We start from the raw sequence: 23481 nt of genomic DNA, 5'->3' as shown, positions 1-23481 counted from the left end.
CCCACCAGTTAATGTTACATGTTTTTGCTTTTTATAGCCATACATATTTTGAAAAATTTAAGAAGAGAAAAATAGTCTACTATATTCATCCAGAAATTTACCATTTCTATTTTTATTCATTCTGAAGTTCAAAGTTTTCTACCCCTATCATTTTCTTTCAGTCTAAAAACTTTATTAGCATTTACTTTAGACTTGTTTTTCTAGCAGCAAACTCTATTAGTGTTCTCTTTATCTGAGAAGGTCATTATTTAAATGTCATTCGTTTAAGGGTATTTTTTGCTGAATGTAGAATTCCAGGTTGACAATTATTTTCTTTCAGAATTTTCAAGGTATTGCTACATTCTATTCTGGACCCAATGGTTTCCTAGGAGCAGTGCACTGTTATGTGAATCATTATCCCCTTATATCTGTTGCATTATTTTTTATTGGCCATTTTCAAGGTTTTTATTTTTTTAATCTTTGGTTTTTAGAAGTTTGATTTTGATTGTTCTGGGCATGATTTTCTTTGAGTTTATAATCTTTGTGGTTCACTGAGCTTCCTGAATCTGTATATTTATGTATTTCACTTATTTGGGGAATTTTCAGAAATTATTTCTTGAAATGTATGTTCTGCACTAGTATCTTTTCCCTCTCCTTTTTAGAGTCCAATGAATACCACAATTTATGAGTCTCTGCTTATTTTATTTCCATCTTTTTTTCTCTTTGCTTATGTGGTTGGATGTTACTCAGTCTGTCTTTATCATTTCTGTTCTTCTACTGAGCCCATCTAGTGAACTTTTAAATATCTGATATTGTATTTTTGATTTATGAAATTTCCATTTGGTCTTTAAAATAATTTATATTTCTCTGCTTAAAACATCTGTCTTTCCTTTCATTTCAACAGCATCTACCTTCACTTCACCTTCACCCATGGAAGATGGTTGTAATACCTTCTTTAAAATCTTTGTCTGACAACTCCAATATCTGGGTCACCTTGAGGTTGGCACATGTTGAATTTTCCCTTACACTTCTTTTCAAACTTTCCTTGTTCTTGATATGTAGTATATTTTTGGATTGTATTCTTGACTGTATAGTTGTATTGTATTCTGAATATTATATTGTTTGACTTTGGGTCCTATTAATATCCTCTGGAGAATACTTTTTTGTTTGGTTGGTTGGTTTAGCTAGAAATCACCCTGGTTAGGTTTAAAGTAAAAATCCTATCTCACCTTTGGATGATTATTCCATTTTAAGTTCAATTTGCAAAGAAATTGCTATGCTGTTTTGACTGTCTCACACATGCACCTCTCAGGATTTAGTCTGAGACTTGAGTGGTGGTTTATGGCATAGTTAAGTTCAAAGTATCTTACTATGCTGCTTTGGGTCTATGCTGTGCATGTGCAACTTAACAATAAGCCTGAAATGTATAGAAATTTCATTCACAGAATTAGGATATTCCCTTCTTGCACACTGTCCTCTCCAAGATTCCCCTCTCCATATTCTATGGCTTCCAAAGACCCCTGTAACTAATCTTCTGTCCAGAAAGATAGAGGTTCTCTTGGGTTTTTAATTACCCATGCCACCACAGGGGAATTCTGTGGATGACAATTCTCTTTAGCTGTGAGTGGCACAGGGCTTTCAGGTAAGACATGACCTCTTCTTTCCCAGATAACAGCTGTTATTGAGAAGCTGCTGTCTTTGAAGAATGGACCCTATTTGAAGGGCAGAACAGAAGAAGTGGCTCTGTTTCCCAAGTCCTTTAAACTCTGTAAGGTACCCATCCATCTTGTACTGTCTTTTACTTTTGTTGTTTAGGTCACATGCTCCATCTTCACCAGTGGAAATTTAGAAAGATAGAACCCAATCTTGTTGGTTTCACAGAAGAGCCTTTTAGTTTTGGTCAAGAATACTTTATAGGGATGCTATGCCCTGTGAGGTGCCTATATTTTTCAGGAAAAATAGTATTGGAAATGGATGACTATCTTAGGAACAAAGACATCTGTATCTCAGCAATTCTAATATAACTGAATTGCTTTTATCATCCAAAACTGAATGTTTATCTACATGCTGTGAAATGGAAAATGGTCCATTACACTCAGGTTCTTAACTGCATGACAAAAAAATTGTATCTAGCAGTATAATAAAATCTGTTTCCATTTTTAAATAACTAAATATATATTTTTAATTTCCTCAATATTAAAAGCTAATTTGGAAAAATATCCCCTTACATGAGTCTACAGCAGATATCTCCTCCTCATGCCTAAGTCCTTGAGCTAGAATTTAAACTATGTAACCTCTCCCCCACCCGCACTCTCTACAATAGCCTCTTTGAGAATAATCCTGATGGTCACTACTTTTGGATATATTGTAATTTAAAATCTTTATCTTTTTCTCTCTTTCTGGAACACGCTATCTACAGTTAGTCATCAAAACTTTCTTTTTAAACAAAATAATCTCTTGTATCCAAGGGCAAGATGCAAATGGAAATCAGTGGCTAAGCATAAAATATACTTTTAAAGAACAATATAGTTCTGTTTCCCAGTATCCATTTCACTTCACCAAACTTGGAATCCAAGGTTCCACTATTTTTCCTAAATATTATGCTGGAGCATAGAAATTTTACTGACAAAATGTGTAGCTCCAGGACAGACTTGGGCCGGAGGCACAGAAATAATTTTTAAAAATTTAACATTGTCTGTTCATTCATTCCAGACAGCATGGATGGACACACACACACGCATGTGCATTACAGCAAAAGAATCTCATATAAATTCTACGTTGGGAATGTTTGTTTATGGAAGATGCTGTGTTAAGCAAACAGGGATGTTGGAAACCTCTGAACACTGATTTTAAACCAATTACCTCTGAACTGATTTTCACAGAAATATTGATACTAATACTTATTGACTACTTAGGATGTGCCAGCACTGCTTTAAGTACTTCATGTTCAGGGACTGACTTAATCCGTACTTCAATGTGGGCACTATTACTTTTTAAATATCACACATGGGTACATGGGGGACCTTAGTCAATTTACACAGCCAGCAAATGGTGGTGCTGAGATATGAATCCAAGCACTAGTCTGGTCCCCATATCCACAATCTTAGCCTTACTACAGGACACTATTTCCTTCTTATTTGTGAAAAGAAGAAACTGAAAGACATTTTAATACAGAAATACAGACATAGTAAGAACATAACACTTTCTCTTATTAAACCATTCTCTTTCCCTCCCCTTTGCTGCCACAGTCCATCAAATCCATGCTATGTGATATTGCACACTTCTAAATTCAAGTGCTCCTTTGACATTCTTTGACTACAACCTCAAAATAAATGGATACTCTGGGAGAGACACGGTTAATACCAGAGACAAAGAGTCCTTTTGGCATGTTAAAGGAGCTGTAGCCCTTGGAGGCTCTCCAGAAAGTGGAAGTGATTGACTATAGCAGTTTCTCCTGAAAACAAAATGTCTTGGTTGTCAGATAACCTGCAAAGGGTGTATTAGGGAAAATGGATCCTAAATTCATTCTTAAGGCAGGGATGGATAAAGGAGCAGGGATGGAGGGTAGAGCGTGGGGGGCAGACATAAAGGGAAGGTGGGCATCTCTGTGTGAGGGCTTAATTGTTTCTACCCCACACAAAATACATCACTACTTCTTTGGATTCCAAAAATACTAGGTCCCTTAGCACTGGACAGTGTCTGCACAGTAGAGGGCTGCCACTCCCGGGGTGGTGATTTGTGATGACAGGTGATTCGTGAAGAAAAAGTACAGGAGGTTACAGGGTACTGGACATGGAGTTACAGCAAAGGGACAGGTTGGAGACCCTGTTTTGTTTTTTTTTTATTCTTTGGGTGGCAGGCAGGAACTTTGGGAGGCAGAGGAGGGTGGGAGGGTTGAAGGGGATGGGCTTCTCTGTGTAACTGGCATTATAGGTTATTTCTGTTTTACTATGCTCATGTGGGAATAAATGACTCTTCATTTGAATTTTTATGGATTTTCACAAATAGTTTATAATATTCACTTGGTAAAGAATTTAGTAATTTTCCAAGGGAATTAAGTGTATTGATCAATAGATTCTCCATCCATTTTTACCTAAGTGTAGCACATTGTACACACTGTTCTGTACCTTGCTCTTTGGAATTAGCACTGTAACCATAGACAACCAGAAAAAAACCCCTAAATGTTTACCAGTGTGGGTGGTGATTAAATGAATTATATTATAACCATGAAATTGGATATCATGGAAACATTAAAAATGATGATGCAGGCATATATTACTTGACATAAAAGTATATTCACCTTCTAAAGCCAAATGAAAAAAGTGACTTTTGAAATAGAGAAATGTGTTTGTGTATGTGTGTGTGTATGTGTGTGTGTGTCTGTGTGAGTGTGCATGCATGTGCATAGCCAGAAGTTTGGAAAGATACACAAACACAATCATGGCTGACTGTGGACATCTCTGAGTGAAGGCATTATAGATGCTATACTTTGCCATTTTTATGTGCATTTTATTATGTTTATGTTTGCTACCATGTGAACAAATTGCATATTTGATTGTTTTACTTCTGATTATAAGTCTTTCACAGAATTAAAAAATAAGCAAATAAGACCAAGATCTTATTCGGGCTCAGAAGAATTAAATTGGAAATAGAATTTGGGATTTCTGTGAAGGGTTTTCTTGCTCCTCAGAAAGGACACACAGGAGAGAGCAGCCTTCTTTTTCTGCTGAATGTAGTTGTGCCTAGATTTGATGCCTGGAACTCTTATGGCAGAGGAAAGCGTCATAAGTGAAATATCTTTTGATGTCAGAAGGCTCAGTTCTTTGACCCTCTGGAGACAGAAACCATCTATCTGCCAGCTTCAGGGAATCTTTCCAGACTTGCTGAAAAGGAGCCAGCCAAAACTTTGGCTTCACAAGGAACCTATCTAGGATTGTACAATTCCCCCCAATATCCACTGGAGGTCGCTACTCCATTGCTGCTATCATTTGCCATTTTCCAGTGAGAGTAAATGTGAATCATTTACAGCCTATTATTTATTATAAGTGCTCATAGCACAGAGCACATAAATGTAAAATAAAATAGGTCCAGGATTTAGTTATATGGACAAAAAGATAAAATAGAAATTGTAATGTTCCTGCCACTGGCCTTATTTCCCCCATCCCTGGCCTGAAGACTCCTGGGGTCCTGGCATGCTTCCCTCCACACTCATGCATGGCTGACAGAGGCACAGTGTGAATGCTCTTCCTGGAATGGCGCGTACTATTCAGCAACTCTATGTAAAGGATGCCATAATCCAGGACTGAGGGATTATCTCCAGCTGTGAAGTGCAAAATGGCTTATTCTAGACAAGATTATTAACTGTTTGCTCACCTATTCCACCACCTTCATGTGTAACTTTTCAATCCAGGCCTAACTGCAAAGCCCTTTCTCTTTCCTGAAAGTAAGAGCTCTCAAAAGTGTGGAACACAGAAAACTGGTGACACCCAGAATAATTTTAGTGCTACTTGGACACTAAAAACTTAATAGTAGGGCTTCCCTGGTGGTCCAGTGGTTAAGACTCTACACTTCTACTGTAGGGGGCATGTGTGTGGCATGGCCTAAAAAAAATTTAATAGTAATATATGTGTTTTATTTGGCAGTAAACATATAGCTAATCACAGCCACTTCAAGGCCTTGGTGGGATGATGAGGAGTGCGTTGACATTACACACTCCATGGAATATCACCATAAATTTTCCTCTAAATATCTCTGCTCTTTCCCCCAGATTTCTTCCTTTATTGGCAATTGACCAGTTTCTCTCTCCCCACTCTCACTCCTTCTCCCTGTCTTCCTCTCAATCCTCCATCCCTTATCATACTTCTTGATTCTCCAGGAATAGAAGCTGCCTCTCCTTCCTTCCCCTCTATCATCTGTTTTTCCAGAAGCCAACTCTAAGCGTCTCATTTGCATACTTTCTACCAGAAACCATTTCTGCAATAAAGGACTCTCCTCAGAATACAGTTTTTTGTATGACAGCAGGACAACTGTAAACAGCAATGAATTTTCCCTCTTAGAAAGTGTTCAAATAAATTACCCTGTCCCCAAAAGACAGAAAACATAACTACATTTCAGGAAGAAGAATGCCATACTTAATCTCATTGGGGTGTCGTGAACATCTTGCCACAGGACCTGGGGAGATGTCTCAGGGGTGATAAATTGGCTGATAGTATTGAGAGGAAATGGGATGTAAACTCCATAAAACTATGTCAGAGAGAAAAGGAAAGGGACAATTTTTGGTAGATAATTAAGCTGAGGAGCACCTGCACGGCCTGCTCAGCAGCCTTTGTGGGCCTTGGCATGGTATGACTGTGGGTTTCCATCCTAAGTCTGTGACATAGCACTTCTCTTACTTTGTGCGTGTCTCCAAACTTCTCAGATCTCAGTTTACTCATCTTGAAAAATGGAAATGGTATTATGCATTCTTGATTGTCTTATGAGAATTAGATGAGAGAATACATATGAAATGTTAAGTAGTACGGACATCAATTCATTTCACTCTTTTTATTTCAGTTTAAATTTAAAATGAAAATGTAAAAAAAACTTTTAAACATCTTATTGTATTTATTTATTTACAACTTTATTACAGTATAATGGCTACACAATGGTGTGTTACTTTCTGCTTTATAACAAACTGAATCACTTAGACACATACATATGTTCCCATATCTCTTCCCTCTTGCACTTCCCTCCCTCCCACCCCTCCAGGCGGTCACAAAGCACCGAGCTGATCTCCCTGTGCTATGCGGCTGCTTCCCACTAGCTATCTACCTTACATTTGGTAGTGTATATATGTCCATGCCTCTCTCTTGCTTTGTCACAGCTTACCCTTCCGCCTCCCCATATCCTCAAGTCCATTCTCTAGTAGGTCGGTGTATTTATTCCCATCTTACCCCTAGGTTCTTCATGACATTTTTTTCCTTATATTCCATATATATGTGTTAGCATATGGTATTTGTCTTTCTCTTTCTGACTTACTTCACTCTGTATGACAGACTATAGTTCTATCCACCTCATTACAAATAGCTCAATTTCGATTCTTTTTATGGCTGAGTAATATTCCATTGTATATATGTGCCACATATTCTTTAGCCATTCATCCGATGATGGACACTTAGGTTGTTTCCATCTCCGGGCTACTGTAAATAGAGCTGCAATGAACATTTTGGTACATGACTCTTTTTGGATTATGGTTTTCTCAGGGTATATGCCCAGGAGTGGGATTGCTGGGTCATATGGTAGTTCTATTTGTAGTTTTTGAAGGAACCTCCATACTGTTCTCCATAGTGGCTGTACCAGTTCACATTCCCACCAGCAGTGCAAGAGTGTTCCCTTTTCTCCACACCCTATCCAACATTTATTGTTTCTAGATTTTTTGATGATGGCCATTCTGACTGGTGTGAGATGATATCTCATTGTAGTTTTGATTTGCATTTCTCTAATGATTAATGATGTTGAGCATTCTTTCATGTGTTTGTTGGCAGTCTGTATATCTTCTTTGGAGAAATGTCTATTTAGGTGTTCTGCCCATTTTTGGATTGGGTTGTTAGTTTTTCTCTAATTGAGCTACATGAGCTGCTTGTAAATTTTGGAGATTAATCCTTTGTCAGTTGCTTCATTTGCAAATATTTTCTCCCATTCTGAGGGTTGTCTTTTGGTCTTGTTTATGGTTTCCTTTGCTGTGCAAAAGCTTTGAAGTTTCATTAGGTCCCATTTGTTTACTTTTGTTTTTATTTCCATTTCTCTGGGAGCTGGGTCAAAAAGGATCTTGCTGTGATTTATGTCATAGAGTGTTCTGCCTATGTTTTCTTCTAAGAGTTTGATAGTTTCTGGCCTTACATTTAGGTCTTTAATCCATTTTGTGCTTCTTTTTGTGTATTGTGCTAGGGAGTGATCTAATCTCATACTTTTACGTGGACCTGTCAAGTTTTCCCAGCAGCACTTATTGAAGAGGCTGTCCTTTCTCCACTGTACATTCCTGCCACCTTTATCAAAGATAAGGTGACCATATGTGCGTGGGTTTATCTCTGGGCTTTCTATCCTGTTCCATTGATCTATCTTTCTGTTTTTGTGCCACTACCATACTGTCTTGATTACTGTAGCTTTGTATTATAGTCTGAAGTCAGGGAGCATGATTCCTCCAGCTCCGTTTTTTGTTCTCAAGATTGCTTTGGCTATTTGGGGTCTTTTGTTTTTCCATACAAATTGTGAAATTTTTTGTTCAAGTTCTGTGAAAAATGCCAGTGGTAGTTTGATATGGATTGCATTGAATCTGTAGATTGCTTTGGGTAGTAGAGTCATTTTCACAATGTTGATTCTTCCAATCCAAAAAAATGGTATATCTCTCCATCTATTTGTATCATCCTTAATTTCGTTCCTCAGTGTCTTATAATTTTCTGCATACAGGTCTTTTGTCTCCTTGGGTAGGTTTATTCCGAGATATTTTATTCTTTCAGTTTCAATGGTAAATGGGAGTGTTTTCTTGATTTCACGTTCAAATTTTTCATCATTAGTTTAGAGGAATGCAAGTGATTTCTGTGCATTAATTTTGTATCCTGCTACCTTACCAAATTCATTGATTAGCTCTAGTAGTTTTCTGGTAGCATCTTTAGGATTCTCTATGTATAGTATCATGTCATCTGCAAACAGTGACAGCTTTATTTCTTCTTTTCCGATTTGGATTCCTTTTATTTCCTTTTCTTCTCTGATTGCTGTTGCTAAAACTTCCAAAACTATGTTCAATAACAGTGGTGAGAGAGGGCAACCTGTCTTGTTCCTGATCTTAGTGGAAATGCTTTCAGTTTTTCACCATTGAGGATGATGTTGGCTGTGGGTTTGTCATATATGGCCTTTATTATGTTGAGGAAAGTTCCCTCTATGCCTACTTTCTGCAGGGTTTTTATCATAAATCGGTGTTGAATTTTGTCAGAAGCTTTCTCTGCATCTATTGAGATGATCATATGGTTTTTCTCCTTCAATTTGTTAATATGATTTATCACATTGATTGATTTGTGTATATTGAAGAATCCTTGCATTCCTGGAATAAACTCCACTTGATCATGGTGTATGATCCTTTTAATGTGCTGTTGGATTCTGTTTGCTAATATTTTGTTTAGGATTTTTGCGTCTATGTTCATCAGTGATATTGGCCTGTAGTTTTCTTTCTTTGTGACATCCTTGTCTGGTTTTGGTATCATGGTGATGGTGGCCTCGTAGAATGAGTTTGGGAGTGTTCCTCCCTCTGCTATATTTTGGAAGAGTTTGAGAAGGATAGGTGTTAGCTCTTCTCTAAATGTTTGATAGAATTCACCTGTGACGGCATCTGGTCCTGGGCTTTTGTTTGTTGGAAGATTTTTAATCACAGTTGCAATTACAGTGCTTGTCATTGGTCTGTTCATATTTTCTATTTCTTCCTGATTCAGTCTTGGCAGGTTGTGCATTTCTAAGAATTTGTCCATTTCTTCCAGATTGTCCATTTTATTGGCATAGAGTTGCTTGTAGTAATTTCTCATGATCTTTTGTATTTCTGCAGTGTCAGTTGTTACTTCTCCTTTTTCATTTCTAATTCTGTTGATTTGAGTCTTCTCCCTTTTTTTCTTGATGAGTCTGGCTAATGTTTTATCAATTTTGTTTATCTTCTCAAAGAACCAGCTTTTAGTTTTATTTATCTTTGCTATTGTTTCCTTCATTTCTTTTTCATTTATTTCTGATCTGATTTTTACGATTTCTTTCCTTCTGCTAATTTTGGGGTTTTTTTGTTCTTCTTTCTCTAATTGCTTTAGGTGCAAGTTTAGGTTGTTTATTCGAGATGTTTCCTGTCTCTTAAGGTAGGATTGTAATGCTATAAAGTTCCCTCTTAGAACTGCTTTTGCTGCATCCCATAGGTTTTGGGTCGTCATGTCTCCAATGTCATTTGTTTCTAGGTATTTTTTGATTTCCTCTTTGATTTCATCAGTGATCACTTCGTTATTAAGTAGTGTATTGTTAAGCCTCCATGTGTTTGTATTTTTTACAGATCTTTTTCTGTAATTGATATCTAGTCTCATAGCGTTGTGGTCAGAGAAGATACTTGATACAATTTCAATTTTCTTAAATTTACCAAGGCTTGATTTGTGACTGAAGATATGATCTATCCTGAAGAATGTTCCATGAGCACTTGAGAAAAATGTGTAATCTGTTGTTTTTGGATGGAATGTCATATAAATATCAAAAGTCCATCTTTAATGTATCATTTAAAGCTTGTGTTTCCTTATTTATTTTAATTTTGGTTGATCTGTCCATTGGTGAAAATGGGGTGTTAAAATCCCCTACTATGAATGTGTTACTGTCGATTTCCCCTTTTATGGCTGTTAGTATTTGCCTTATGTATTGAGGTGCTCCTATGTTTGGTGCATAAACATTTATAATTGTTATGTCTTCTTGGATCGATCCCTTCATCATTATGTAGTGTCCTTCTTTGTCTCTTGTAATAGTCTTTAGTTTAAAGTCTATTTTGTCTGATATGAGAATTGCTACTCCAGCTTTCTTTTGGTTTCCATTTGCATGGTATATATTTTTCCACCCCCTTACTTTCGGTCTGTATTTGTCTCTAGGTCTGAAGTGGGTCTCTTGTAGACAGCGTATATATGGGTCTTGTTTTTGTATCCATTCAGCCAATCTGTGTCTTTTGATGGGAGCGTTTAGTCCATTTACATTTAAGGTAATTATCAATATGTATGTTCCTGTTCCCATTTTCTTAATTGTTTTGGGTTCGTTATTGTAGGTCTTTTCCTTCCCTTGTGTTTCTTGCCTAGAGAAGTTCCTTTAGCAGTTGTTGTAGAGCTGGTTTGGTGGTGCTGAACTCTCTCAGCTTTTGCTTGTCTGTAAAGGTTTAATTTCTCTCTCAAATCTGAATGAGATCCTTGCTGTGTAGAGTAATCTTGGTCGCTGTTTTTTTTCCCTTCATCACTGTAAATATGTCCTTCCAGTCCCTTCTGGCTTGCAGAGTTTCTGCTGAAAGATCAGCTGTTAAGTTTATGGCGATTCCCTTGTGTGTTATTTGTTGTTTTTCCCTTGCTGCTTTTAATATGCTTTCTTTGTATTTAATTTTTGACACTTTGATTAATATGTGGCTTGTCGTATTTCTCCTTAGATTTATCCTGTATGGGAATCTCTGTGCTTCCTGGACTTAATTCACTATTTCCTTTCCCATATTAGGGAAGTTTTCAAGTATAATCTCTTCAAATATTTTCCATTCCCTTTCTTTTTCTCTTCTTCTTCTGGAACCCCTATAATTCGAATGTTGGTGCGTTTAATGTTGTCCCAGAGGTCTCTGAGACTGTCCTCAGTTCTTTTCATTCTTTTTTCTTTATTCTGCTCTGCAGTAGTTATTTCCACTATTTTATCTTCTAGGTCACTTATCCGTTCTTCTGCCTCAGTTATTCTGCTATTGATCCCATCTAGAGTATTTTTAATTTCATTTATTGTGTTTTTCATCATTGTTTGTTTCATCTTTAGTTCTTCTAGGTCCTTGTTAAATGTTTCTTGCATTTTGTCTGTTCTATTTCCAAGATTTTGGATCATCTTTACTATCATTATTCTGAATTCTTTTTCAGGTAGACTGCTTATTTCCTCTTCATTTGTTAGGTCTGTTGGGTTTTTATCTTGCTCCTTCATCTGCAGTGTGTTTTTCTGTCTTCTCAGTTTGCTTATCTTACTGTGTTTGGGGTCTCCTTTTTGCAGGCTGCAGGTTCATACTTCCCGTTGTTTTTGGTGTCTGTCCCCAGTGGCTAAAGTTGGTTCAGTGGGTAGTGTAGGCTTCCTGGTGGAGGGGAGTAGTGCCTGTGTTCTGATGGATGAGGTTGGATCTTGTCTTTCTGGTGGGCAGGTCCACGTCTGGTGGTGTGTTTTGGTGTGTCTGTGGACTTATTAAGATTTTAGGCAGCCTCTCTGTTAATGGGTGGGTTTGTGTTCCTGTCTTGATAGTTGTTTGGCATAGGGTGTCTAGCACTATAGTTAGTTTGCTGGTCGTTGACTGAAGCTGGGTGCTGGTGTTGAGATGGAGATCTCTGGGAGATTTTCGCCATTTGATATTATGTGGAGCTAGGAGGCCTCTTGTGGACCAGTGTCCTGAAGTTGACTCTCCCACCTCAGGGGCCCAGCACTGACTCCTGGCTGCAGCACCAAGAGCCTTTCATCCACACGGCTCAGAATAAAAGGGAGAAAACGTAGAAAGAAAGAATTAGTAGAAGTAGAAAGAAAGAAAGGAAGAAAGAAAGAAAGAAAGAAAAGGAAAGAAAGAAAGGAGGGAGAGAGGGAGGGAGGAAGCAAGGAAGGAAGGAGGGAAGGAAGGAAAAAAGAAAGAAAGAAAGAAGATAAAGTAAAATAAAATAAAGTAAGATAAATTATAAAAAAGTTAATAAAATAGAAAATAATTATTAAGAAAATATATTAAAAAAAAAAAACGGACGGATAGAACCCTAGGACAAATTGTGGAAGCAAAGCTATACAGACAAAATCTCACACAGAAGCATACACATACACACTCACAAAAAAAAGGAAAAGGGGAAAAAATCATAAATCTTGCTCTCAAAGTCCACCTCCTCAATTTGGGGTGATTCGTTGTCTATTCATGTATTCCACAGATGCAAGGTACATCAACTTGATTGTGGAGCTTTAATCCGCTGCTTCTGAGGCTGCTGGGAGAGATATCCCTTTCTCTTCTTTGCTCGCACAGCTCCTCGGGTTCAGCTTTGGATTCGGCCCCGCCTCTGCATGTAGGTCACCGGAGGGCATCTGTTCTTCGCTCAGACAGGATGAGGTTAAAGGAGCCGCTGCTTCGGGGACTCTGGCTCACTCAGGCAGCGGGGAGGGAGGGGTACAGATGCGGGGCGAGCCTGCGGCGGCAGAGGCTGGCGTGACGTTGCACCAGCCTGAGGCGCGCCGTGCGTTCTCCCGGGGAGGTTGTCCCTGGATCCCGGGAACCTGGCAGTGGCGGGCTGCACAGGCTCCCCGGAAGGGGGGTGTGGATAGTGACCTATGCTCACACACAGGCTTCTTGCTGGCAGCAGCAGCAGCCTTAGCATCTCATGCATGTCTCTGGGGTCCGCGCTTTTAGCCACGGCTCGCACCCGTCTCTGCAGCTCCTTTAAGAAGTGCTCTTAATCCCCTCTCCTTGAGCACCAGGAAACAAAGAGGGAAGAAAAAGTCTCTTGCCTCTTCGGCAGGTCCACACTTTTCCCCGGACTCCCTCCCGGCTAGTCGTGGTGCACTAATCCCCTGCAGGCTGTGTTCACGCCACCAACCCCAGACCTCTCCCTGCGCTCCGACCGAAGCCCAAGCCTCAGCTCCCAGACCCTCCCGCCCCGGCGGGTGAGCAGACAAGCCTCTCGGGCTGGTGAGTGCCAGTCGGCACCGATCCTCTGTGCGGGAATCTCTGCTTTGCCCTCTGCACCCCTGTTGCTGTGCTCTCCTCCGCGGCTCCGAAGCTTTCGCCCTCCGCCACCCGCAATCTCCACCCGCGAAGGGGCTTCCTAGTGTGTGGAAACCTTTCCTCCTTCACAGCTCCCTCCCACTGGTGCAGGTCCCGTCCCTATCCTTTTGTCTCTGTTTATTCTTTATTCTTTTGCCCTACCCAGGTACGTGAGGAGTTTCTTGCCTTTTGGAAGGTCTGAGGTCTTCTGCCAGCGTTCAGTAGGTGTTCTGTAGGAGTTGTTCCACGTGTAGATGTATTTCTGGTGTATCCGGCCCGCTGTCCCCGCGACTGTAGTGGCTTCTGGCGCCGGGGCCCCTCCAAAGCCGGCAGCCTCAGCGAGCCCGCCCTCCGCTCGGGCTCCGGGGCAGTTCCCTGATGGCGGAGTGAAGAGACCCCGAGCCGGGAGTTCCAGCTCTCTTATTGTATTTATTTTTATAGTCATCTTTCAATTACCATGATTTTTCATTTCAATCTTAAAAGTCATTCAATTTTCCTGAAAGTATTAGAAAAAATCAGCACAGTGGCATCCAGATATGTCAGATTCTTAAAAGTGGGGAATGAGTGACTGAGTTGTGAGAAATGCTAACCCATCTTATGCCCTGTGGTGTGGACTGCTGGCTACAATGAAGGATGACACTGAAAATGAGTAAGAATTCCCCTCTCTATTGTACCTCATAGCGCAATAGAGAACTTTACTTGGCACCTAATACACAGCAGCCAAATTATGGTACCGACTTTACTAATTCCAGACTGGAAGACAGGTTTCAACAAACATTCAATGATGCTTACTATATTTCAGTCTGGATTTCCTGGGTGAGGCCGATGCATGCACAGGACAGCATAAAAACAGGACTGTAGGAGGTGAGTAAGAAGTCTTTACCCAGTACCGCAGGAAGAAAAAGATTAATTCATATAGATTGAAAATGAGCGGCCAAAGGAGTAGGAGGAAAACCAGGAGAGTTATCTCCTTGTGAGTGTGAAAATGTTCACTTATATTGGCAGTTTCACTAATCATTAGGTTGATGAATTTAATTCTGCCAGGATTTAATTCTTTCAAAATTCTATTATGAATTTAAATTCTAAAATTAAATAATACAGTTGTTAGGCTTGCATGAATTCAACAGTTTATTCACCCGACAAGGATTTATTAAAGACTCATTGTGTATAACACCGTTTGTATTTGGGAAAGTTTCGGTAAGTCATCTAAGGTGCTCTCACCCTGAGGCCATATTAGTGGATAGGATGATACCAAATTGTCCAAGATTCATTAATAAGCAAATAAGTCAGGAGTGGAAGATCTGGAGGGTTCTAAACACCAGGCTGAGGGGTGGGCAAGTGTGATCAGTAAAAAGGCTTAACTTGGTCAGGGACACAGTGGTGTAGTCAGTTCTCATCACTAGTGGTCCATGCAATTTACATTACCCCAAGCTCCCACCTATAACAGTGTCATCACTTTTAATTCAGAACTCAAATGTACACTGCCCCCTCACTCTGCTGTCACTTCCATGGTGCCTTCTCTTTCCTGACTCACTATAGAGAAAAGTTGTTGGTTTCAGGCCTATTGGTTTCAGAGCAGCAATTTTGAGATCTAACTTAACACTTTACAGGGCTACTCTTCCCTGATGGGTTCCTAGATTTTGCACGTGTGAACCCTATCAGAAAACATAATGCATGTCTCATCAGGAAGGACAAGTATAACTCAGTAAGTATAATGTAAGCGAAATGTCATAGTGAGTGGATGAAGGTCTGGTTTTGGAAACAGACAAACCTGGATGTGGGTCCCAACTCCATCACTTACCACCCAAGTTACCTAACATCTTTCAGCTTGTTTCCTCATCTGTAGAAGGCAGGGGGTGGGTATTGAAAAATACCTCTCAGAGTAGTTGGGAAAGAAAACAATCCACATATTGAGATGATCTGTTTATGTTTCTGTATTGTTAGACTGTAAGTTCTCAGAGTGTAAGGACCTTTTCTGAGTCATCTCTGTGACCTGAAGATTCCCAGAAATATGTCCAGCCCAGTATAGCCACTCTGTCTAATTTCTCATGCCATTTTTCTGAACCAGGTTTCAGCTGCTTCTGCTCCGAAGTGACAATGCTTATCTTGAAGATTCCTTCTTGCATATCTTGGAGTTTCTTTCTTGCGTCCTAGAGGTCTATGGAAACTTTTCATGTGCCAACATTGATGGTCATCTCCACAGACGAAAGTATATTTTGCTCCATTGTGACTTTTGCTGTCATTTTAGTTAATGAGCTACACTTGGATGGAGCTGAGCCAGAAACAATTTGTCACTCTCTCTGCCATGTTAAATTTTATACACAGATGATTCAAGAGCAGGCTGGAGGCCTTTTAGAGGTGTATGACTTTATTACCAGAAAGGTTGGAGGCATGTGAACAGCAGCAGCTTCTTTTACTCCATCTGCCAGGGGCACTCTTATAATATCCCTGTCAGAGCCCTAATCCCATTGCACTGTAAACAGTAGTAACTTGTCTATCTCACAATTGTGACCTTCCAGAGGAAAGGAAATGTATTTATTCCTCTTTTTATTCCCAGCACCCATGACAGGTTCCTGGTACCTAGAGGACATTTGATAAGTGCTTCTTGAATAAATGAATGAGAGCTTTTGTGAATTTTATACAACTATGCAGAGGGGATAACAGGCTAAGAGTATTCCTAAAACAATCTTAATGTCACACAACTTGCAAGTGAGAGAGGCAGAATTCCATCCCAGTTCTGCCTAAAGCAGGAAGCGTGCACTCTTTGTTGTATTGGTTTTACTAGACTCTGGGACTCCCTACAGCTTAACTTGGCCACTTTCCATGCTACTCAGAATTCAGAATTCATCGTTGTTTAGGATGGACCTTGTGTCCAAAGCTGGTTCATCGATCAGATTATTCCTGTAACAAGTATTTATTATTCATTTAAAATGACTAGGCACCCCTGCAAAGACAAGGGTTAAAACCATAGAGAACAGAGCACCAAGCATAGTAGAGTCTCTGCATTGGTCCAATACGCCCAAAGATGATGGTGACTGCCTGGAGTAAGGGAGTAAGACCAGTGGTGTGCTGTAGGCAGCTCATACCAACTCAGAGCAGATGATTAAAAATAAATTATTTGAACTTACAATAAATTAATTATATAAAAAGGTAAAAATACTCAAAACTTATTGCTTCCTAATTATTTTATTACATTTTACTATTATCTATGTTCTTGAAGTTATTTATATCTTTTGTATCTGTATTGTGGAAATGTTATATAATGGTATGCAACTGCATATCTCTACTTAGATATGTATCCAGTGCCTTTACATTGGTAGCTGGAAACAGGCCATGATGAGGGTATTTACAGCACACTATAGACATCAGGAAATCAGGGTTTGATCGATTGTTATGTTGATTGTCTAGAATTAAGAAAGTGATGTAAAATATGTTTTTGTTTTTGTGGGGAGTCTTTGTTTGTTTTCTTTGTCTGTGAGACTTGGGGGATGTTAGTTCCCCAACTAGGCATTGAACCCAGGCCTACAGCAGTGCAAGTGCCAAGTCCTAACCACTGGACCACCAGGGAATTCCTTAAAATATATTAATGCAGATTAAATTTAAATGTGTTTTGTTTCTGTAGCCATTACATTGTGAATAGAATAGCACACAGAATTGAGGAACTAGTCTTTTAGTATTTGAAAAACTATTGTGGAATTCAGTAAGGAAGTCGTGGAAGTCATTAATGAATTAGTGAAGTTCTGATATAGGTCTTCACCTCTGTTTGAGTTTTGTCTCACTAGTTAACATAAACAACTTAAAAACCAAAATTCATGTCAGAACTACACTTGGAGAGACACATGTTAAGTATTTACCAGTATTTATTGGGTCAATACCCTTAACTCCCCCCCTCCCACCACACACACACACACAAAATAACCTGGCCTCCCAGCACTGACTAGTGGTTCCAGAGCAGTGTAGGTGACATCGGAAGAGATGATTAGAGAAAATGAGCCATAAGGTCTTGAAGCAAGGGGTGGGGGTTGGGTACAAATGGAGGAGGAAGGAGAAAATAATGAAGAAGGGGAGGAGTTAGGCCGTTTCTATGAGTAAACCTGTGTGAGAATATATATCTAATGTTTACTCTAGATTTGTTTGTTTACAAACTTCAAAACATATTCTATACAGATCCAAATATATACATGTACACAAATGTACACACACAGATAGATTTCAAGCATATAAATATGATAGATGTAATGAATTTTATTTAATTTTTAAATAAGTTAAAGCATAGACATGGCAGCTTTTACAGTAAATGTTCAAGAATTTTCAAAAACACTGGTTGGTTCTTTCCCCACATTTTGTACTCAAATGGTAAATACATTTTTCGGAATTTCTTACCATTGGCAAGAAATAGCTATATTTTAATTTTCATACTTTCTGAATAAGTTTGAATTTTATGAAAAGCCAGTAGTAGTTCTACTTCAATGTCTGGCACATTGTGGGTGCCCTTAGTTTATATATACATAGATATTTATTGAATACTGATGTATCAGATGCTGTACTGAGCACTTGGGCTTTAGAGAGAATTGGTTCGGATCCTTACCCTCAACATGCTTGCAGAGAACAACAAACAAATACAATTTATGATCGGATATTGAGGCCAGAAGTCTGTTCCTCATGTGCATCACACTCTCTACAACTTCTAAGACATCATATATATTATTCCTTTCCCTGGAAAATTCTAGTTCCATTTTACACCTGACCAACTCCTGTTTACTTCTTATGTCTCATATGACAAGTCTCTTTCTTTGAAAGTCTATAGCTTGCCCCCATCTTGATCTGTGTTATCAGGACATGTTGAATTCCCCCATCACTGTGAGCACCTACCAGAGTTTGTTGTAGTTTCTGTCTCCTCCAACAAGCTGCAAGCTTGGCAAGGACTGAGACCAGGTATAATCCCAGAGCCTATTTCAGGATGTCAATGAAAAAATGTCGCTTGCCATATCAAGAAACAAAAGATGTTGCAGCCATCAAGCCACTATATTACAACCACCCCGACGGTGAACCCTGAGGGAACTCAGGATATAAACAGGATGCCCACCATCAAGCCATCAACCACTGCATCCACCCCGCAACAGTGCACCCTCAGGAGACTCAAGATGAGAAAGCACAGGATATTGGCCCCAGATAGCTGAGGTGCATATCAAAGGAATGATTTCATTGAGCCCAGAATTTTGAATCTTCCCATACATAGAAAAGCACTAAATTCATTAGCTTGAGATGTCTGGTTTTCTTTAATCAACAGTAATCTTTTGAGGTTCCAAACTACCTGGCCTTGTTGCAAAAGCTCCTGTATGTCCTGGCTCCTCCCTTACCTCTTCAGAGCTGTCCCTCAGAGCTATCTGAGAGGCTGTGTCCCGGGGTTAAGTCCTCAGTTTTGTCCGCCAAATAAAACTTAATTCTCAACTTTTAGGTTGTGCATTTTTTTCAGTCGACAAGTACATACCACACTAGTATTAAAAAAAGGCACTATGACAGCTGGAAGTCTGAGTTTATAGGGTAAGGATAAAAAGCAGATAGAAATAATGCATCCACGTCAATTTCTTATTCACATGTCACAGGCAAAGGTGGATGAATAGACATGGCTAAGGACTGGAAATTTATTGATAGAGGTTCTTTTCTTAAGATACTAAATAGTACAAGATCTTATTCAGAAAAAGAAAACTGAAAATAGAATCTGGGAGCAATTATTTTATTAAAGATTTCCTATTTCATGAGAAGAGACATACAGAAAGAGACAGGTATTCTTTTTCTGCTTGACACTGTTTTTCCTGGTTGTAATTCCTGGAACAGTTATTGTAGAGGAAAGCATGCCACCCACTGGGGTTCTTTCCCAGAGACTCTGAGAAAGAAAGCTTCACCCATTCCCTTTGAATTTCTCAAGTGTTGCAACAAAATCATCCAGTAATGTGACATTACTTACAATGTCCACCGGAGGGCGATATGCTCCTACTGATACCACCTGTTGCATAATCTGCGAGGACTAACTTTAGTTACTTATAGTATTAAGAATACATAATAAATTAAATAAGTAAAATAAAAGACGCCCCTTCGATATATGTAAAGACATAGAGGAAAAGATGTAAATGGCACCAATCCTGCCCCCACTCCCATTTCCTTACCCATGGTTCCAGGGTAGACTATATTCCCAGGGGTCCTGGAATGCTTCTGTTCCACACTGATGTGTGACACAGGGCACAGAGTTAATGGTTTCGCCTGGAGTATAGCTGGTCTTCTTAGGTTCCTTTGTATCTCATCCTGGAGAGAGGACAAGATTAGGAGATGAATATTATTATTGTAACCATTTTAGAGATGAGGACCCTGAAACTGAAGCCCAGAGAAGTTTATTATCTGGTCCAAGAATAGGGGCCTCATCTCTGTGCTCCCACAGTACCCTGTTCTTTCCCTAGCCACACTCTGTTGTAAGCTGACTGTTATTTGTCTTTCTCATCCACTAGATGGAAGTAATAGATGCCTAGGGACTGCATTTTTTTAAAAAATGCAAATGGTTTTCTTTATATATATAAATTTATTTATTTATTTTTGGCTGCACTGGGTCTTTGTTGCTGTGCATGGGCTTTCTCTAGTTGTGGTGAGCGGGGGCTACTCTTCATTGCAGCGAGCAGGCTTCTCATTGAGGTGGCTTCTCTTGTTGCGGAGCATGGGCTCTAGGCACACAGGCTTCAGTAGTCGTGGCACGCGGGCTCAGTAGTTGTGGCTCACAGGCTCTAGAGCACAGACTCAGTAGTTGTGGCACATGGACTTAGCTCTGCGGCATGTGGGATCTTCCCGGACCAGGGCTCGAACCCGTGTCCCCTGCATTGGCAGGCGGATTCTTAACCACTGCACCATCAGGAAGTCCCTGCATTTTAAAAAAATTAGTAAAAATTTAAAAAGTTTATTTTATTGAAGTATGATTTGATTTACAATGTTGTGTTAATTTCTACTATGCAGCAGAGTGATTCAGTTATACATATACACATACATTCTTTTTCATATTCTTTTCCATTATGGTTTATCACAGGATATTGAATGTAGTTCCCTGTGCTGTACAGTAGGACCTTGTAGTTTATCCATCCTATATATAATAATTTGCATCTGTTAATCCCAAACTCCCAATCCATCCCTCCCCCACTCCCCTCCTCCTTGGCAACCACGTCTTTTCTCTATATTCATGAGTCTGTTTCTGCTTTGTTTCATTTGTGTCATATTTTAGATTCCACATATAAGTGATATCATATGGTGTTTGTCTTTCTCTGACTTACTTCACTTAGTACGATAATCTCTAGGTCCATCCATGTTGCTGCAAATGGCATTATTTCATTCTTTTTGATGGTTGAGTAGTGTTCCATTGTATATATATACCACATCTTCTTTATCCATTCATCTGTTGATGGACATTTAGGTTGCTTCCATGTCTTGGCTATTGTAAATAGGGCTGCTATAAACATAGGACTGCATGTATCTTTTCGAATTATGCTTCTGTAGGGACTGCATTTTGTTCACTGCTCTATCCTAGCATGGAGAGCAGTGCTAGGCAGCTAGTAGGCATAAAATGGAGTAAAGCTGGAGAGATAATAAGGTATGAGGTGGGGTAGGATGAGGTTCTATCTGACGTGATTCCTCTGTTAGTGGCTTGGATGAATGAAGACAGGAGTATGTCTGAGAGGAAAGAGAATAAATGATGTATGTTGTCTGATGAGTCCATTAAATGGGGAAAGAGCATCTAGCATCCTGCAGACTTGTAGCCTATTACTTCTTCTATCCCATCACTGGACTGCTCTGACTCTCACTTTAAGTGGCCAAAAATGGCACCTGAGAGAATGTATATTAAATTATCTGGATCCTAGAGCCAACTACAATCATGATCATTGATCCTTCTTTTCAATGCCCTGATATAATAACAGCAACAACACTAGCAGATTCTTATTGCGTGCTTGCTAGGTGTCACTCACTGTGCCAGGAGATTATATGCATGACCTCATTTAAACCTCACAGTGAAGTTGAGTGTGGGTTTTTCCAGATTTTACAAAGCCAGACATCAGTAGGTAGAAGACTTGGGATTTCAGCCCAGGCCCAAATGCCAAGTCCTTGCTCTTTCCTTGAAGTAAGAGATGCCTAAATCATGGCACATAGACCACTGTAAGTGTCCACAATGACTTTAATGGTACATGGATGAACATCTCATATACAATTTTAAAGTATATTATATTTTTTGTGCAATAGAAGAGAAGACAGCTAACACATGAAGAAATATTGTGGCCTTCTTCGGAGGCAGGGGGAAAAACATTGACATCACACAGCCTGTGCAAGACCCTTTAAATACTCCCTTGAACACCTCTGTCCTTTCCCCACTGGGTCTAAGCTGCTTATCGCTTCTCTTTCCCTCCAATTCCCCATCCCCAAACACCTGGGAGGTCATCCACTTGCCCCAACAGCTTGTCCAGTGTCAGGTTCTAGCACTTTCTCTCATCCCTTTTCACCAGCACAACAGTTCTCGACTTTCATTCTCACACCAGCCCAGGACACATACGTTGTATGCCAGCTTAACAATGCTGTCTGCAACTCCTGAACATGGGTTTTTAACCAAATAAACTCATGAATGATTTGCACACGGCATAGAGAAGGAGAAAATAGTCAACATTCACTTTGAAAGAAAAGTCACTCTGAGGAAAAGAGAAAAATCATATATACACATTTCTTTGTACAAAAACACTAACATGATAGAAGCATGAAGTCTTGAACCACTTTTTTTCTTTCTCTCTCTGGATCCCATCCATGCAATGGAATGTCATATAGGTGTAACTCTAAGTGCAATTTAGTATTTTCTGACCACCAAGATGATGGAATCTCCTGGGGCATATATGTAAGTTAATGTTCTCCCTCCCTTTCTACATTTTCTAGCTCAACTCAACCTCTAAATGGTGAAGAGACAAGCTATTCCAAATAACAAAGGAGGAAGCTTGTGGAGTAGGGGGACATGTTAGAGAAACCAGGTCATAAAATCCCTCCCTCCAGTTTGGAGTGGGAGATGACGAAAAAATGAGGCATAGGGATTGAAGGATGATAGCTTCTCTGTGTGATAGCACAGTCATGTTACAATTATACATGGAAACATATCCACTTAGTTGGGTTTTATTTATTAAAAAATAAATTTAAATGCTTTTATTATTATTATTATATTTTTTGGCTGCACCATGTGCAGCTTGTAGGATCTTAGCTGCCTGACCAGGGATCGAACCCGGACCCTCGGCAGTGAAAGCAAGGAGTCCTAACCACTGGACCGCTAGGGAATTCCCCTGAGTTGGGTTTTAATTTGTTGATAAGTCAAGTTAAGCAATTCAATGCATATTGTATGCCCATCTAATGAAACATATGTACAGAAGAGAAACAGCAAGAAAATGACAAATTGAAAGAACTCCAGACACTTTTACCTAAGTGCTAGAACACTGAAGATCTTTATTGGAACTTTACTCCTATGAAATATTATTACCTCAGTGAAAAGCTGGAAAAAAAACTAAACATCCATCAGAAGTTGGTTAAATAAGTTATGGAAGAGCCATATTTTAAAATTCTATGAAGCCATTAAGTGATGATGTTTATACATATCATTTGGCATGAAAAGACACTGACCACCTATTGTTTGATAAAAATCTCCAGTATCAAGAAATTACGTATAAATTAATGCTGATTTTGTCGTATACAACATAGTAATACATATTTTCTACTTATTAAGTATTTATTTCTGAATACTTAACACATGTACAAGATAGGAATTTCAGAACATCAAACGGGGCATACAGTGCACAGATATCTCTCACTCTTCTGTCTCCCTGTCCCCCTACCCAGAGACAGATTCCAAAAGAAAACCAAGCAAAATGACAGCATCATTTGAAAAATAAGCACAATGAGGTATGTAATACTAATAAATCTTAAACATAGTATATAAAAATACATTAAATAAACAA

The sequence above is a fragment of the Delphinus delphis genome, chromosome X (genome assembly GCF_949987515.2).
Source record: "Delphinus delphis chromosome X, mDelDel1.2, whole genome shotgun sequence".
NCBI lineage: Eukaryota > Metazoa > Chordata > Mammalia > Artiodactyla > Delphinidae > Delphinus > Delphinus delphis.
The sequence above is the reverse complement of the archived record's forward strand: the minus strand, read 5'-3'. Positions refer to the sequence as shown.